This window comes from Balaenoptera borealis (assembly GCF_965194805.1).
Source record: "Balaenoptera borealis genome assembly, chromosome: 1".
Classification (NCBI taxonomy): Eukaryota; Metazoa; Chordata; class Mammalia; order Artiodactyla; family Balaenopteridae; genus Balaenoptera; species Balaenoptera borealis.
In genome coordinates this window covers 7,970,105-7,989,714 of record NC_138860.1, presented here as the reverse complement: position 1 = coordinate 7,989,714, position 19,610 = coordinate 7,970,105, and the positions used below count along the sequence as shown (strand labels likewise).

The window sequence follows — 19,610 nt, the reverse complement described above, 5'->3', positions numbered from 1 at the left end:
GGCAGAAAATATTTGCAAATCACATATCTGATAAATGGTTAGTATATGAAATGTACAGCAAACACCTAAAATTCAACAACAAAAATAGAAACAACCCAGTTCAAGAATGGGCAAAGGACTTAAATAAACAGTTCTCCAGAGGAGATGTACAAATGACCAATAAGCACATGAAAAGATATTCAACAGTCACTAGTCATTAGGGAAATACAAATCAAAACTACAATGATATACTACTTCATACTTTTTAGGATGTCTACTATTTTTAAAAAGCAGAAATAACAAGTGTTTTTGAGGATGTGGAAAAAATAGAACTCTTGTGAACTGTTGGTGGGAATGTGAAATGGTAGAGAAGGTATGGAAAATAACATGGTGACTCCTTAAATAATTAAATATGGAATCACCTTATGATACAACAATTTCATTTCTGGGAATAGACACAAAATACTATAGTTGTAAATGGAGTCTTAAAGAGATATTTGTGCACCCGTATTCATGGCAGCATTATTCACAATAGCCAAAATATGGAAGCAACCCAAGTGTATCTATTGATTTTTTCCATACACATTTTAGGATTGTATGTTCTACCCATGTGACAAATGCCATTAATTCTGATAGAGATTGCATTGGATCTATATATTGCTTTGGGTAATATAGACATTTTAGCAACATTAATTCTTTCAATTCATATCTTTTCATTTATTTGTGTCATTTTCAATTTATTTTATTAATGTCTTGTCATTTTCAATATGCATGTCTTTTACCTCCTTGGTTAAAATTATTCCTAGGTATTTTATTCTTTTTGATGCAATTATTTGATATAGATATAGAACTACCATTTGATTCAGCAAGTCAATTTCTAGGCATCGATCTGAAAAAATACACACACGAACACACACACACACACAAGAACACTGATTTGAAAAGATATATGCACACCCATGTTCATTACAGTAGTATTTATGACAGCCAAGATGTGAAAACAACTTAAGTTTTTATCAATAGATAAATGGATAAAGAAATTGTGGAATGCATATAATTCAGCCACAAAAAGAATGAAATCTTGCCATTTGGGACAACATACAACTTGAGGGCATTATGCTAAGTGAAATAAGTCAGACAGAGAAAGACGAATACCATATGATTTCTCTTATATGTGAATATATATATTAAAAAAAAAAAAAACAAGCTCATAGATACAGAGAACAGATTGGTGGTTGCCAGAGGCAAGGTGTGGGGAGTGGAGGAATGGGTTAATTATTTTTGTTTTTAAGTTGAATACATTGAATAATAATTTTTAAAAGGTAGAAAACGGTTGGATAGTTCTAACCTAAGACAAAACTTACAAGAATATTCTGTTCTCTCAGGTAAAGAGCAAGGTTAGTTTATCAGAAGTGGTTTTTCCTTCTATTGGTTCTGAATGGGATTTCCAGATCTTATAGTCCACTCCTGGCCATGAAGAGTCATAGGATGAGGCTGACAGAAAGAGACCAGGAATTTCCCCAGCACTTCTTAAGCTTGGTTCTCAAATTATATGGCCAAGATAGTTGATAAATTTGCCAAAAGTACTCTCTCTGGTTGGATGGGGGAAGACGAGCATTTCAAAAGACAACACCTGATAGCTATCCAAGAGAGAGACTGGCAGTTGGTGTTTGGGAGCCTGTAGTTGAGGTCAAATGCTGTTGAAAGCCAGAACAACAGGAAAAAAAATGGGAAAAATATGAGGCATTAATTTGTAATCAAAACGTATCTTATATTTCACAAAGAGAAATGTACTTCCTTTTTGGACAGCATGATGTTTTGGTCTATAATGTTTTTGTTGATCAATATCTACGTATTTATCATGTTCTATATATTGCCAACATAGCATCTTCTGTATGAGTGACAGTTAAGTACAAATCATATTCCAACTGACAAAATAGCATATGACTGTAAATGTCTTCAGCTATTTGCAAGAGCAGGCTGTAAATTCATTCAGCTTTAATGGAAACTGGTTGATTGCTCCTTTGGGATCATTGAAGGAGAATGAGCAAATACTGATTTTAAAATGAAAAAGTGGGTGTTTGGGTTAAATTTGCTTAATATTAGACTCATCAGTTGAGCTTTGAAGTGCTTTGTCTAGAGCAAGACAGAATACTCTTTACAAATTTTCAAAGAAAATATATTAATATTTTGAGATTGTTTTATGGATTGGGGTGTTTCTGACAACAGTAATGGGTCAAACTGTATATTTATAATCTACTTTGACTTGATTATTTGTGATTTTACTGGAGATTTTATGGCAAGTTTATGGTAATTTCCCCTTTCAAACTCATTATTTTAATAAATCAGTTGAGCTCTCACATACTGTTCTTTTTTTTTTCTGAAATGGAAATGTTAGCAGTTTGTCCCATTTTCATAATGAACTACAATTATCATATATTAGAAAAAGATTTTTACTTTCTGATGTCAGATTTTTTTTTTTAAATGATTCCCAACTGAACACAAGGGTATAATTTAATTTCTGCTGACATCATAAACAATATGAGTTCAACATAAGTAGTTGATGAATGACAGGAGAACAATTAAGTTAAATTATACTGTAAAGATTTATTCCAACAGAATAAAAGTTTTTTAAAAGTATCTTCTATTGAAATTCAAATAAGCCATTTTCTTCACAAAGGGCAGTGAGGCAGAATATCTTCCCTAGAGTGTCATTATCTTATAAGTAAGGTTTAGATAGTGTAAAAGATATTTATGTTATAAGGTGAACAGTTAATTTTCCCATAATATATGGGCACAGGATCTATTTTAAGTATTTTATGTATACTGCCCTTCTGTTAATTTTTTTATTATTCAAGTCTTTGTAAAAGTCACAAAACATATAGTGTTCTCTTTCATGTTGTTAATTACAAATTGAAGACACCACAGCACTCATACTGAGTGACCCTGACAGTATATTATTTTATGATGAATTGTAGGTAGACCATGTAAGATCAAGCAAGAACTAAATCACATTATCATGTTCTAGATGAGGAAAGTGCCTGACTTCTTTGAAGATTATGTTAAACCTATTCTTTTACAATTAGCAATGAGCACTTTTCCACAGGGATTACATGAAATTGTGGATATACTGACAAGAGTATTTTCTTTGTATATATCACTGCCATCGCAATGAATCAGAAACCTCATTGTGTCGATGCCTTCTTATAAATATCCTTTAATTTCACCCCCTCTTCTTCATTTTCATTTTCACTTCCTTGGTTTGACCCACAATAATTCTTTCCTTATCAAATCCATGTACTTTTCCCTTGATTGTTTCCATTTGTCTTCTATATATATATATTCTCAGGTAAAGAGCAAGGTTAGTTTATGAGAAGTGGTTTTTCCTTCCATTGGTTCTGAATGGGATTTCCAGATCTTATAGTCCACTCCTGGCCATGAAGAGTCATAGGATAAGGCTGACAGAAAGAGACCAGGAATTTCCCCAGCACTTCTTAAGCTTGATTCTCAAATTATATGGCGAAGATAGTTGATAAATTTGCCAAAAGTGCAAATAAATAGACTATATATATATGTATGTATATACATATATATATAGTCTATTTAAAATTCATCAGTGAGCCTTATCTCTCACATATAAATCCAAAACTTGTATAGGATATACAATACTATTAAAGATATGTTTGCAACTCCTCTCCTGTTACAACATGGAGGGGGAAAAATGCAAGCAAACCGCAAGATTATCAATATTATGAGTCTTGGTCGTGAACTAATGGTTGCTGAATACTTTAGACTCTCTTCATTTCGGGCCTGAATAAATCTTGGGTGTTGCAGGAGTGGAGTAGCCAGATAAAACCAGCAGGTACTATATGCTCTTTTTATTTCATTAGGCCCTAAAGGTGTAATTGTCAGATTGCTAAGCACTTCCACAATTTATCACTAATCCTGCCTCTAAATCCTACATGATTAATGTAGAATGATGAACCGAACATCTTTGTTTCTAATCCATCTATTTTAATTTCAAAATATTATGGTTTCAGTTGTCCAACACTTTTTATTTCTTTCTGTCTTCATGGATATTGTATAGGAGTTGTGACGGTCACCCAAGCAATACGGATAAGATCGTTTTTATAGCAGACAGAAAGACAATCTTCTAGCCAAGAAAACTTTGTTGTTTTCTGCACCATCCCTTTCTACTTCCCTCATGTTACAATGAAAGTAGTGCCCATTCTCCCAATAAAGGTACATCTCCCTGTCTATGCATGAATTTCCACCTGTTAGCACTACACCTTTGGTTATTCCTTGTTCTCTATGATATTCAGCATGTGTTTCATTTTATTCTACTCATTGGCATTTAAATATACATGAAGTTATCCCATTTTGTATGAAGACCTTGTCTTTTCTTCCATATGCCACTCTAGTTATGGAAATTTCTCTTATTTCTGCTTTGGAACCAAGGAGAAATGCATCTCTAAATTCATTAAGTCTAGATATCACACAGTGAAACTATGCTTGCTGAATCCAAAGGTTTTTCTACTTCTAATTTGCTTGACTTTTCTAGTTTGACAGTTTTTGATAATACATCATTCTTGAAATAGTCTCTCATACACATATATATATAAATATTTATATATATATATATGCTTCATAGTTTGTACAAACGTCTATATCAAAATTGACTTCATCATTGATATGGTTTGAATGTTTATGCCCCCCTCCAAACTCATATGTGAAATCCTAATGCCCAGTGTAATGGTATTAGGAGGTGGAGCCTCTTTGGGAGGTGCTTGGGTCTTGAGGGTGGAGCCCTCATGAATTGTATTAGTGTCTTTATGAAAGAGACCCCTGAAAGCTCCCTCCCTCTTCCACCATGGGAGGACGCAGCCAGAAGTAATCTTCAACCAGGAAGAGGGCTCTCACTAGAACCCAATTAGGCTGCATCCTGATCTTGGACTTCCAGCCTCCAGAATTATGAGCAATAAATTTCAGCTGTTGATAAGCCACCCAGTCTATGTTATTTTGTTTCAGCAGGCTCAGTGGACTGAAACAATCATCTTTCCATCACACATGTCGTCCTCTGTCAGTCCTCTCCATTTTAATAACTGTCACTGCCCCATCTTCAGTTAAGCACCTAAAGATGACAGTTTATATCACGTTCAGTCACCAAAATCTACGTATAATAATTCTTATTATGAAGAATTATTAAATTTGTTCATTTTCTTTGTCAACTCACTACTGTTCCACTCCAGGTCACCATCCACCCACATCAAGATTATGAGAAACTCCTAATCATTGTCCTCTAATTTATTTTTCACACTACAGACTCACTGATTTTAGTAACATTCACAGCTAATATTGTCACTCCTCTATCTTGTAGTTACCCCCCCCACCAATCAGAGTAATACTTAATAGTAGTAATATTAAAATACTAAATAAGGAAACAATATCTAATATTTATATGTCAAGTATCACATAGCAGGTTCTAAGTGAATTACGTATATTAACACATTTATTACTCAAAATATTCCTATGAAATATGTACTGCTGTTATACTCTTGTTGTCTTCATTTTGCTATTTTTTAATGTATCTATTTAAGTATGCATTAGTTTATTTAAAGGTAAGAAATCAATGCAAAAACTCTGGCCTAGCATCACACAGCCGATACAGATACTGGCCAGTACATACAAAAGAAATAAACTCACAAAACTTAATTTGTTCACATGAACGTTAATGTGTAGTCCTAAATAATTTTGGTTCCTTAAAGAAGTGTTTATCTTTTCACTTGCAGGCCTTCTTACCTCCTTTACACTAGAAGACTATTAGGCTAGTCTTGGTTCATTCTCAACCTCTCTTTTAAGAACACTTCCAATCAGAGGCCTTCTTTACTCCCCAAATCAGAGTGTCCTCCCCACCCACACCCCTGATTGTGCACTTCTAGGGCAATCTCTACCACTTTGGTCACAACTCTCACGATGCCTTATATGAATGACCTGTTTATTGGTTCATTTCCTTTGCTGGTGTATAAACTTATTGAAGCCAAAGACTTTCTACCTCTTGTTCATTGTTTTATCTCTAACCCTGGGCAGTGTCTCTCCTATGACAAGCGCTGAATAAATATTAGTTGAATAAATAAGGAATCTAAAGATGAAGTATGCATTATCAAGCAAATCTGAACATTTAAAAGCCTGAATACAGGATAGTGGTTCTGCATTCTGTATCTCATACTGCATTGCATATCAAGTATCTTAAACTTTTTATGTTCTGCCGCAGATTACAGTTTATCATTTAAATGGTGGTTAGTAATTTGAGGCACCAAAATGAATGTTGTGCTCCTCCCACTTGTCTAAGTATCAGTTTGACTGTCTTTTATCTTGTAGGGTTATGAGAAACACCTTGTAATGTACAAAATAAAATGACAGTTCCTCATATGTTTTTATAAGCAGATGTGTGTTACAAATGCTCTCTTAATATGTCCTAGCATTCCTGAAATGGTTAAATATACAAATACTTATAGCTATTTTGAATTTGAAAAAATCATTTAAACATTGGACTGAAATCAGGCAAGTTAAGAATAGAGTGATCAGCCATCTAAGGTTGAAGAAGAAAACAGGAAGAAAGTAATTTAGGGATGTGGTTCAACCTTGGAGAAGAAAGTCATGCCAGGGAAATCACAGGGATGTTTTTGAATGGTTGGAGTGGAAAGGGTTGCCTTATTTTTTTAATTTTATTTTTTAATAAAAATTGTGTGTACTTTAGGTGTACAACATGATAATTTGAGATATATATATATATATATATATATATATATATATATACATACACACACATAGTAAAATAATTACTACAGTCAAGCTAACATACTATCTCCTCACCACAGTTACCATTTTTGTGTGTGTTTATGTGTGATAAGAACACCCAAAATCTACTCTCTTAGCAAACTTCTAGTATTCAATACAGTATTAGTAACAATAGTCACCATGTTGTACATTAGATCTCTAGACTTATTTATCCTAAATAACTGCGCTTGTACCCTTTGACACTTTCCTCATTTCCCCAACCTCCCTGCTCCTGGTAACCACCATTCTACTCTCTGATTCTGTGTATTTGCCTTTTTTGATTCCACATACAAGTGAGATCATGCAGTTTTTTTCTTTCTATATCTGGCTTATTTTATTTAGCATAATTTCCTCAGGACCATACATGTTGTCACAAATGGCAAGATAGCCTTCTTTTTTAAGACTAAATAATATTATATACATATATATTTAATTTAATGTAGCATTTTATAGCATACTATATATAAAAATATTTTCTTTATCCATTCGTCCATTGACAGACATTTAGGTTGTTTCCACGTCTTAGCTATTGTGAGCGATGCTATAGTGAACATAGGAACACAGATATCTCTTCAGAGTACTGATTTCATGTCATTTGATGATACCCAGTAGGATTATTGGGTCACATGGCCGTTCTATTTTTAGTTCTTTGAGTAATCTCCATATTGATTTACATAGTCACTCTAACAATTTACACTCCCACCAACAATGTACAGAAATTCTCTTTTGTTCACATCCTTGCCAACACTTCTCTCTTGTCTTTTCTGAGATGGAGTTGAAAATCAAAACTAAGTCTTTCAGTCTAAGATCTCTATCTGTCAACTAGCCATACTGATTTTAGAAACAAAACTCCAGTATATAACAGATATAAACATTATCTTTCTTTGACAGCAAGACCAACTTAAATTTTATACTTACTTATTTACTATAAAAGATGTGTCGATGTAATGAGATTGTGAAACTGCCTTTGCTATAAATCAGCAGTGAGCTGTGCACTTTAAGCTAAAAAGAAATCAGAATCCAGCTAATCAGTCTTTCTTGTCTAGTGTTTCTTTTTGTGAACTAGTTGAATTTTGGCCTGTGTGTGCGTGTGTGCGTGCATATGTGTGTGAATTTGAAGGCTTCTCTAATTTAATGACTTCCAAAGAATTTTAAATTGCACAGAATTTCAGTAAGGATTCTAGGATATCTATGACCCTCACAGTTCATTTCCACAGATGGGTTGCTTAAAAATTAAAAGTTCATCAATCATAGACTGCTTATGCCAAAGCATGAATGGCAAATGTGAGTATGGTTGCACAAGGTAAACATATATTGAACAAAAAGAAATTTTAAAATTTGACCTCTTGACTTCTGAGTCTAAATTAATACAGAGAACCCTGTTCAGTGGGAAACAGAAACACAACTTAAAAATATAAAACAAGGAAACTTATATTCATGGAATGGCAAAGGGAAGCCACAGTTTACTACTTCATAAATTTGCTACGTGGGCTAACATTATTTCATATCTTGACACAGTTTTCTGTGGTCACGTGGATCACATGTGTGATAAATATTTGTTGACATTGTAAGAAACTATTTCCTCATATTAGTCATTTTTACAGTGCAGAATTCACTTGTGGGCAATCACAGGAACTATTTTTCATAAACTCCTAAACTCTATCACTTTTATCTGCAAACACTTCATGAGTTCCAATATAATATTGTAGAAGAGAAACAACTTAGCTTTTCAAAAACTGGAAATTCTTATGTGAACAGAATCCTTTATCTCTGCTTAGTCTACAGGGAAGTGTTACAGTGATGAATGACTTTCAATTCCCCTACTTTCCTCTCCTTAGCATTACAAATTTTCATTCTGTACCCAACTCTCCTGTCTAACGAATTGCAATTCTCAGATTGAAAAGTCCCATTATAGGGTTGTCTGAATCTTCCTGTCAGTAGTAAATCAGAGCAAGTTTAGTCTGTTTATAATTTCTGTCATTTTCTAGCTTGTACAGTGCATTATTGTAGCTAATATTCTGACTTAAATAACATTCATATCGTCTTCATTGAAAAGTTGCCTCACATTAAATGATGAATCTCTCATTACAAATACGGAAAAATTGCCTTTTGTGAAGTGATATGTCTTCAAGGACTAGGATCTAAGAATCTAAACTCCTGAATTTCACTCTCTGAACTTTAATGTAAATTTAAAGTGGCTCTCTTTTAGCCAATGGTATATCAAATCCCAGACAAGGCAGATTCATTTTGCCAAGTTAAAACATAGATGGAACAAATTTTGTCCCTCCTTTAATTTTACATAAAAATCAAATAATGAGGGAGAATAGATGTGTCCTCTTCCCCCCTTAAAACGAAACAAACAAAAACTGAATATAATGATGTTAAAAAGACAGACAAAAAGTATCATCCTGGTAACTTTAAAAATATATTTTTTGGGCTTCCCTGGTGGCGCAGTGGTTGAGAGTCTGACTGCTAATGCAGGGGACACGGGTTCGAGCCCTGGTCTGGGAAGATCCCACATGCCGCGGAGCAACTGGGCCCGTGAGCCACAACTACTGAGCCTGCGCGTCTGGAGTCTGTGCTCCGCAACGGGAGAGGCCGCGATAGTGAGAGGCCCGCGCACCGCGATGAAGAGTGGCCCCCGCTTGCCGCAACTAGAGAAAGCCCTCGCACAGAAACGAAGACCCAACACAGCCAAAAATAAATAAAATAAAAATAAAAAATATATATATATTTTTTTACATATTGGATTCATCAATTTTCAGCCTCTCCCTCTGAAATCAACAAAGTAAATTTGTTGAGTCAGTGGGGAGCCTGACAACCAAAAGTTCTGCTTGATGTGCTGGCAATAGAATGTATATCTCAGGAAGTGGTCCTATGTATTTCCTTTTTGGAAAATAGCTTGCATAGAAATGAAGAAACTGGCAACTCTTAAGTACACAGTTTCCTCCCAGCCTGAGAAAGGTTAAATTTCCCACTTGATACCTGGACCCTGCGAGAAGGAAAGAAGACATGAATAGCTCAGGTGATCCACCTAAGGCAGTAATGAATCTCTAGCAGGAATAACATATTTCCTGCAGAGCTGTGGGTTTAGCTCCCAGCAAATAGAAAAAGCTGAGAAAACATATGCATATGCAGAGAATAAATTGTATCAAGTATCAGCAAAATGAAGAAACACTGTCCTTGCAATTCAAGATTGCGTCACCTTCATGGATTATACCTGGTCTGAGCAGAATTTCCTTCATCCTGTAACCTCTTTCCTCACCAACTCTCAGTTGAAATAATTTGAAAACAGCAGAATGTAGAATATTCAAGAAGAAAACACATTATTTTGGAGCAAGACTTCATGAAGTCAGCTAGATGTACAACAAAGCATAGAAGAAAAGGAAGATGGTAATTGTGAGACAAGTCTTCCTCTATATTTGTGATAAAACTGTAGCGAGAAGACATATAATAACAGTGATGCTAAAAAATGCAAGTTATATTTTGGGTGATTTAGTGATACATACGTATGTCTCAGATATCACTGTTCCAGAACAGAGCCAAGAGTGGCCTCTACAGCATGCCAAACGCCAGCTCAGCAGTGCCTTATAATGCAACCTGACCCCTTGTCTCGATCACTGTGACAACAGCACAAGGTAGGGGAGAATGTTCACCTTTCTTTGCAGGTGACAAGTGTCTCTGGAATAGGATTTATAAGACCAAGAGTTGGATGTACTTTTGTGCAGATTGATTAATGTGGTTGTAACCACAGCCTGCCCTGAGATGTTAAGCCTATTTCCATTATTCTACTTCCAGGATAGGAAAATGGATTTTTTTAAATTGACTTTAATAGCTTGGAAATAAGCATTTTATGAATAAGAACGTTCAGTTTGTAAGGGAAGGACTTGCAAGGGGTCACAGTGTTTCAGAGTCATTTATAATTAAATAACTACTACTAATAAAAAGATGAGTTTTAAAATTGAATAATAAAAATATTTACAAAATAACTTCACATGGTAAGTTTTTTCTTTTCCCCCAAGAAGTCTTAATTTATTATTACACACATAAAAACTGAACAAGTACTATAGCTCAGGCTCTGGACTGGGTTCACATCCTGGCCTCTTCATTAACTCTGGGAAAGCACTGAATGTCTGTATTTTTCTTGCTTTTCTCATCTATAAATGTAGATCATAATAGTTCCTCATTCATGGGTTTGTTGGGAGTATTAGTTGCATTAGCACATGTAAGCCATTCAATTAAAGTTAGCAAATATTATAATCATCCTGAACCTAATGAATTCTATTAAAATCGAAAAAAAAAAAAAAAAATTATAATCAACATTGCCATCACTAATAGCTTTTTGTAAAAATTATAATGTCCTCAAAATGCTCAACACAGAATACTATGTAAATACAAACAAATAAAGGCCGATAGTCTATATGCATATTCATCATATTATTTTAATTATTTTAACATGCAAATGCATAGAAAAATAAACAATTGCTTTACCCTAGGAGAAGAGATCTAGGAGGATCACCACAGACTAGACTAGATTCGTGTTTTGGTGAGATTATTCTGGCTGTAGTCTGGAAAATGGATTAGTAGGGGTCAAATGTGGAGGGAGAAAGACCAGTATATGAGGAAATAAAGTAGTTCAGGTCAAAGTTATTTAAAAATTGAATTAGGATAATGATGGTAATAAAAATAGAGAATAACTGTAAGTCTGAGAGAGTATTTTGGAGGTACAATTGATGGGTTCAGGAGCAGATTGGGTGTGAAGCATGAGGTCAAGAACAAGTCTTGGTTTCTGGCCTGCAGAATGGTGGAGTGATGGGCCATTTCCAGAGATATTGAATATTGGAAGATAGACAGGTTTGGTGGGAAAAATCATAAGAAAACTTGAAGTTTGCTGAGATTGAGCTAACTTTGTACATTCAAAGGGTAGTTATGAGTAGAGTTCCTTGTGCTATCCGCACATTTGATTATTTTTTAAAGTATTGTGTAAACTTAAATATAAGAAAATATTATTTTCAATCAATGCATTGTAATACATAGATTTCAAGAAAATCGTATTATCTACAGATTATTAGGACCATGAACTCCTAATAATGTCTTTCTAAAATTCTGAGCATTATGATTTTTTGCCTCCCTGGAAATGTATTTGCAGGATTAGGCTTCTTTCGGGTAATCCTACTTAGTAATATATTGGCTTCTTTAATATGAGTCTATACCATTAAAATAATCTATTAATTTAATGAATTATTGAAGTAAAATTCTCAATGCTTTGTAAGCCGTATAAGAAAAAAAAACTATGAGAAAAATATTCCTCTTGCATTTATACAATTATTAATATATGCCTTCAATTAATTTGCAATATTTGTGGTGGGAAATAGTGACAACTAAACAAACCAACAAATGAGAACGTACAGCTGCCTTGGTTAAGTAAATGAAATCTATTCTTGAAAAAGAAAGTCATCTTAGAAAGAGCTTTTAAAAATTAGCCTTTGTGCCCTTTCTTTTTGTCTCTCACGAACATGCTACAGACCTTTCTTCAACATCCATTAAATGCTGGGTTCTCTGCTGGGCACTAGAGTCACACACACAAACACAAACACACACACAAAATACATGATATAATCTCTGCCCTTAAGCATATAACAGTTCAGGGGGAAAAATTAGAGTTGGTCACAGAGGCACTAATTTAAAGCCATTACAAATTCTGCAACAGAGATGCAGAGAGCCAGAAGGATAAATGAAGAAATACATTTCCTTTATGACTTGGTGGCATTTTAAAGTTGCATTTTTACTTTTCTGCGTTCAATGTCTTTATGAACTTTTCCATCGCTTCAAAGAACTTGAAGTTCCAGGACTATTCCAGTGTCACTGTGAAATTCCTCCCATGTACTCTGCTTTTATTGCTAGTGTCTGCCAGTAGGTGATTAATGATTGTTATTAAGTATAGTTACTGTGGCCAGGCTTTTCATGCATAAACAAGAAAGGAGGAAACAGGAATATTACTATTTAAAATGTTCACCAGCTGCTTTTTATAAATTGAAACACATATATATTTTATATGACACAAATTATTTAGCATAAGTTTCTACATATACTAAGTAAAATGTATATTATAAAGTTAAAAAGTAGCAAATAATTTTCAGAAAAAATTATATACCTTGTTACTAATTTATACTGGGATCAATTGTTTCTCTAGTTATTCAGATTTCTCTCTCTTGAATCTTCAGGCTTCCCCAGAATACATTTTGTTTGTTTTATTTTTGCTTTTTAAATGGTTAGTTCATCATTCAAGATTCATTTATTAAACATTTTAGAAATAATGTATTATGTGTAGGACATTGCATGTCCTTTCTGTTTGAATCTCTTTATTATTCACTGTATTCTTCCAGGAAATAGTATCTTGGTACTGGTTAAATGTTAAGCTCTTCTATTCTAAGCTGCCTATTGAAGGACAAATAATTCAAGTTAGTTTGTGCCCCATTACCTCTTACATCCCTCAGCTGATACCATTTCCTTAACTCTTTCTCAGTGGGCTGAACCCATACACTTCAAACTTTGATGTGCTGTGTGTTAAAATTATGTAAGATTCTTGTTAAAATCCAGAATACTGGAACCCATCCTCCAAGTTCTCATCCGTTAAAGTTGGGTGTGGCCCCAGGAGCGTGATACACTACAGTTGATTTTTGATGCAGGTGATTTGCATATGCAGACCATACTTTAAGAAATACTGCGATAAGGTAAGAACAGTTATGTGTGAATTTATTATTAATGAAGCAAATTATTTTCATATCATTATTTTTAAATTCACATGAAGTACTAAAACTATGGTAGGCAAAATAGTGGCCTGCTGAAAGTTGCTCATATCCTATCCCCTTGTGAGTATGTTAGTTTACACGGAAAGGGCGAATAAAGGCTGCTAACCACCTGACTTTAAAATAAGAACAGTAGCCCGGATTACCCAGGTGGAGCCAATGTATCACAAGGGCCCTTAAAAGTGGAAGAGGGAGGCCGAATGGGAGAGTTAGAAGGAATTACAACCGCAGAAGGATGGTTGGAGGGATATAACGTGGTTGGCTTTGAAGATGTAGGAAGGGTGCCATGAGTCAAGGAAGATGGGTGGCCTGTAGAAGCTGGAAAAGGCAAGGAAACAGGATCCTTCCCTAGAACCTCCGGGAGGAATACAACCCTGCCAACATCTTAATTTTACTCCACTGGGATGTGTGTTGGACTTCTAAACCACAGACGTAGAAGGTAAGAAGTTTGTGTTGTTTCAGGTCCCTAAATTTGTGGTAATTTGTTACAGTAGTGATAGAAAACCAATGCAAATACGTGGCAAGAGTTTTTGAAAAATCAGTAACAAGCCATGAGAATCAACAGTCTCCTCCCCAGTGTTTCCCTATTTCCAGCTCTACTACTAGAGGTAACTCATTTGTAATCCATTTTCTCTTCAGTGTTACTGGTGTTCATTTTCAAAGGTGTAACTATTGTCCTTATGCTTCTATTTTCTGATTTGCCTAATTGAGGTAATATCTATCAATCTCTCGCTAAAAATGATAAGTGTTGAAAGATAGACACTTACCTCCAGCTTCCATGATCTCTTCTGAGAAACAAAAAGCTTGATAATTCATTCTTTGTTTGGATTTATGTCTTATCACATTAAATTCAATAAGTATCACTAATCACTTCTTTTTTCTAATCTTTATTGGAGTATAATTGCTTTACAATGGTGTGTTAGTTTCTGCTGTATAACAAAGTGAATCAGCTATACATATACATATATCCCCATATCCCCTCCCTCTTGAGCCTCCCTCCCACCCTCCCTATCCCACCCTACTAGGTGGACACAAAGCACCCAGCTGATCTCCATGTGCTATGTGTTAACACCCCAATATAACACACCACTTTTTCCCATCCTTCTCACTTCAACCTTCTGTCAAATTTAACACTGTATTTGTAGTATCTAAGTTGTAAACATTTTCGTTATTTGGTAGAGCTTTAATTATGTTATGTTCCGTATATAGATAAGTTGTAAATATTAACCACAGAATAATTGGAATTTATATTGTGAAGAGCATTTAAACATTGTTTCTTATGAGTAAATTAGTTCCTTCTTTTTTCTAATTTGTATTTTTTCCTAATAAAATTTAATAGTTTTAAATCATTATTATCTGCCCTGAAAAACTTAGTGTCTGTAATATACATTATAATATATTTATATATTTATATTGTATAGATAGATGTAGATATGACATGTATGACAAAAATAGCACAAAGTGTCAGAAGGTAAATGGAAATAGACTTTCATGAGGTACTTATATTTCAAATTACTGGGTAAAAATTAACTCTAAAGTAGACTAAATTAGGGATGAATATTCTAACACCTAGTAGGGGGGAAATGATGCAAAAGGGGTAGCTAATTTTCCAACAGAGGAAATAGAGTAATGAAGAATATTCATTTAAAACAGTCAAGGTGACATGGCCCCGCCATGTTGAATTGCAGTGTCTCCACAGCACTTCTGTGACCTGAGGTATCGGGCATAGCTTTTTGCTCGAGGATCTTTGCTTTGAAGACGGGGGCAAGACCTCCCCGTACATGGCACCCTATGAGTAAATGAAACTGGACTAAGCACAAAGAAGAAGAAACAAAAGAAAAGGGCTCAGTAAAATTGGCCTACCTATAGAGCTCATATTCTCTTCTTCCCACTGGTGTCTGTCTGCGGTACTGCAGTATCTGGTGCTACCAGAAAAAGCAACATTAAGACCACCAGATTAATAAAACATTAATTACTAAGAGTTTTTTGTGCACATAAAAGCAGCTTGCTGACTGGGAGCACTAAACCAACAGTGGTATGAGTCTCAGAGGTAGATTGTTATAAATCAGCTTATATAGTGAGAATGCAGAGGCTGCTTATTCTTTATAACGACTGGTTGCAGAATAGAGTTTGCATAATGATAGGGAATTGGTTTAAAATGTTACCTCATGCCAATTTTGGAGAAGAGCTTAAGTTTTTTTAATGATTTTCAGAGGCATTTATACGAAGCAACTTAAGTTTCACTTATTTTGCAAAATAAGCTAAATTAACTTTTCTTATATGGCATAATTGGTCTTGTCTGCTCAGGGACTTTTCAAGTCTGGTCTTCATTTTGTATTTAATTTTAACATATAACATAAACTATATATGTGTGTAAAGGTATAGCATAAAAAATATATGTGGGTATTTATATACATAATTCTACAGAGAAAGAGAGAATGGGGCAAAATATAAATAATTCTGGTTAAAGGGTATACAGGAGTTCCTTGCACTATCTTGTACTTTTCTTAAGACTTGCAATTATATCAAAATTAAAAGTGGACATCAGGAATGGTAAAATAACAGAAAGTGCCAGATTGTCAAATCAGACATACCAGAAGCAGAAATGTTACCAATTCCAAGCCTTCTAATAATTTTATTTATATGAGTAATTTCAAGGCAAATGGAAAGCACAAAGGAGTTCAGGATTTCAGTGCCACCTCCCAGGTCCTTTCTTGCCTTATGTGAATGGTTTCTGGCCTGGATTTAACATCTGAAGTCAATGAGTGAGACAGGTAGTCCTTGCTACACAAAAGGGGTCTAGCTCAGTCATAAGACACCTCCATTGTCTACTCTAATAATTACATCACTTACATGAAAATTTCAGGGATCCATGCCCCATAAATCCATAGTTACTGGGTTGGTTTAACATAATCTAACCTAGACAGACCAGATAATAACTCTCCACTAGAAAATAACATTATATGTTTTCCAGGAGGTGTATCGTTAGCATCTTATAAGGGGATTTGACTATATCATCTTTCTTATTTTCTCTGGCTGTCCCTGATAAAGGGAGAGAATGGATTACAGGACGACTCCTAATCCTTTTGTTCCCAACTGGAACGCAAATGGGGGAGTGCTAACTTGTCTCTAAGAACAAGTAATCCTATATTAATGAAATTAATCAAGATTAGAGATATTCATAGAAAGCTTCTTAACTGATTTTATGAAGTGGTATTTTACATGAAACCAAATTTTAACAAAAGCATTGCACACACACAAAGAAAAAGCTAAATAAATATGTGAATACCTGTATATGCATGCATATGTTTAAGTGTGTATATGTGTGTTTATACAGCATTCTGACATATGTAAGGATTGATTAATTTTGTTTTTTTTTTGGAAAATAAATGTAGAGGAAATTATCAGTCTGCGTTCAGAATTTTCCTACAGAATATTGATAAGTAGATCTTGCTTCTTAAAAAAAAGGAGGATTCTGAATATTAACTATATTTTAGGTTTAAGTATAAACATGTTTTGTTTTAAATGCATCTGTTCATAAGGATTGTTTTGTCCCTGATATTCAATTTAGTATTATCGTTTATCAAATAAGTTTAGGAACTTACACACAAAAAGATTAAGCTCCTGAATTTTTAAGTAGATCATAAGACAAAATAAGTTGATGAGAAATAAATCCACTCCTGAGTCTAAATTGTGCAGAAAATCTTTCAAGAAGTTGATCACTGTATCAAATACTGCAGTGAAGTTAAGATGAGAACTAAGAATGACTGTTGAATTTGGCAACGTATTGCTGACCTAGACAAAACAGCTTTAGCCATCTATGGAGAAAAATACATATTTCTGTGGGTCCAAAGGTGAATGGATCAGAAAAAGGCAAAACTTTTAGTAAAGGCCTTCAGTGTTTCTCTATAAAGAGAATCAGAGCAGCAAATGGAAGAACACATGGATTTATAGAATTTTATTTAAAAATGGGAGATGCCGTACTGTATTTCTATTCTGATAGGAAGGATCCAGTAGAAAAGAAAAGAATTTCATAATGTAGGAAAGAGTGGAATTAATTGGAGGATCATCATTTTTGAGTAGGTTGAGGGATGGAATCTAGTAGAGAAATGAAGAAGAAAAGTGAGCAGCAGAAAGAATTCACCCATTGTTACTGGAGGGAAAACAGAATATGGGAGTAGGGCTTATATGGGAATATTTTGTGATAAAATGATACTGTGTACGCCTACTGACAAATAATAAAAAGTTTTCTTTTGTTTCTCAGTGAAATAGAAGCCAAGATTTTTTTTGTTTTTCATAGCAGTTTTATGGATAATAGCAAAAAAACCGCCTAGCCCAGGAGACTAGAGAAATAAACTGTGGAACAACGGAATACTACTCAGCAAAAAAGAGAAAAGAATTGCTGATAAATGCAACAGTGTAGGTGAACCAAGATTTTTAACTGAGGGTTGGGACTGGGAGTCTTGAGGTTTTGAGAAGAGAAGGTGGGAGTAGACTAGGTATGAGAAAACACTCAGCAAAGTGTAGATAGTCAGGCAGGACTCTGGCCGACAGTAGGTTTGTGGTTATAGAGACAATTGAGATGAGATCAACTGAGATGCAACAGACCTTGCCTGATTCATCTCTATATACCCAGGATCCATCATGGAGTCTGGCATAAGGCAAACATAATATTTTCTTGGAATGAAATAAACATATTTATCACATAGACAGATGCTGATAAAAAATTTAAAAAATATACATTCTAATTAAAAGTAATGAAATATTCAAATAAACTTAAAACAGAATAAAATTACCTCAATATTATAAAGAGTATTCAAAGAAAAGAGCAAAAAATCTTATAAAATGCTAGAAGTTATATTTTTTGAGTGTGGCTCCCAGTTATGACAACCACCCCATCGAGGTGGAGTCTATCTTCCTTCCCTTGAATATAAATGAGCTTTTGGTTGGTCAGCAAATGGAGTACTTTGGAAATGATGAACTCTGGCTTTCATGGCTAGGTCATGAAAGGTATTAAAGTTTCTGCTTTGCTGTCTGGAATATTCACTCTTGAAGCTTCAGGTGTCAAGTAAGCAAGCTAAGTGCTCTGAGGACGTGATACCTAGAGGAAGCCCAAACCAGCCTTGTCACAGATGACAAGGAGGGCTATAAGAAAAGATAGTGAAAACTGGCCAGCCCCCATCTAACTGATTCCCTCTCCCACCACCATCCAGCTCCTGCCAGCCAACACCTGACTACAGCTACACTGGAGACCCCAAGCGAGAAATACCTAGCCAAGGCCTTCTTGAATTCCTGACCCATAGAGATTGTGAGAAGTAATTAAATGATTTTTTTTAAAGTTTAAGCCACTAACTTTTGGGGTGATTAGTTATGGAGCAATAAATAAACAACAAAATTATAGTCAGGAATGACAGGATTTTTATTTTTTATTTTTTGATATGTCTCTTGTTTCTTTTTTTTTAAATTTTTATTTCATTATGGAGTAGAGTAGATTAACAATGTTGTGTTAGTTTCAGGTGTACAGCAAAGTGATTCAGTTATACATATATGAGTATCTATTCTTTTTCAAATTATTTTCCCATTTAGGTTATCACAGAATGTTGAGCAGAGTTCCCTGAGCTATACAGTAGGTCCTTGTTGGTTATCTGTTTTAAATATAGTAGTGTGTACATGTCAGCCCCAAACTCCCAGTCTATCCCTCCTCCCCACCCTTTCCTCCTGGTAACCACAAGTTCAGTCTCTAAGTCTGTGAGTGTTTCTGTTTCGTAAATAAGTTAATTTGTATCAGTTTATTTTAGATTCCGCATATAAGCCATATCATATGACACTTGTCTTTCTCTGTCTGACTTACTTCACTTAGTATAATAATCTTCAGGTCCATCCATGTTGCTACAAATGACAATGTTTTTAAATCTTATTGGAAACTGTTCTCTCATTTAAAAATCAGAAAAGGTCATATATATACATATATATATATATGTATAT

At 34.5% G+C, this 19,610-nt stretch overlaps 1 long non-coding RNA gene across 1 annotated transcript; it reads right to left on the bottom strand.

Annotated features, from left to right (window-relative positions):
- Positions 1-2,730: 2,730 nt before the first annotated feature.
- On the bottom strand, positions 2,731-19,595 carry LOC309630659. The gene is made up of 3 exons (XR_014245869.1): positions 11,138-19,595; positions 9,559-11,081; positions 2,731-9,253 (listed from the first exon to the last, which is right to left on the bottom strand). It is a non-coding gene; the product is annotated as an uncharacterized lncRNA (long non-coding RNA).
- Between the last annotated feature and the right edge of the window lie 15 nt (positions 19,596-19,610).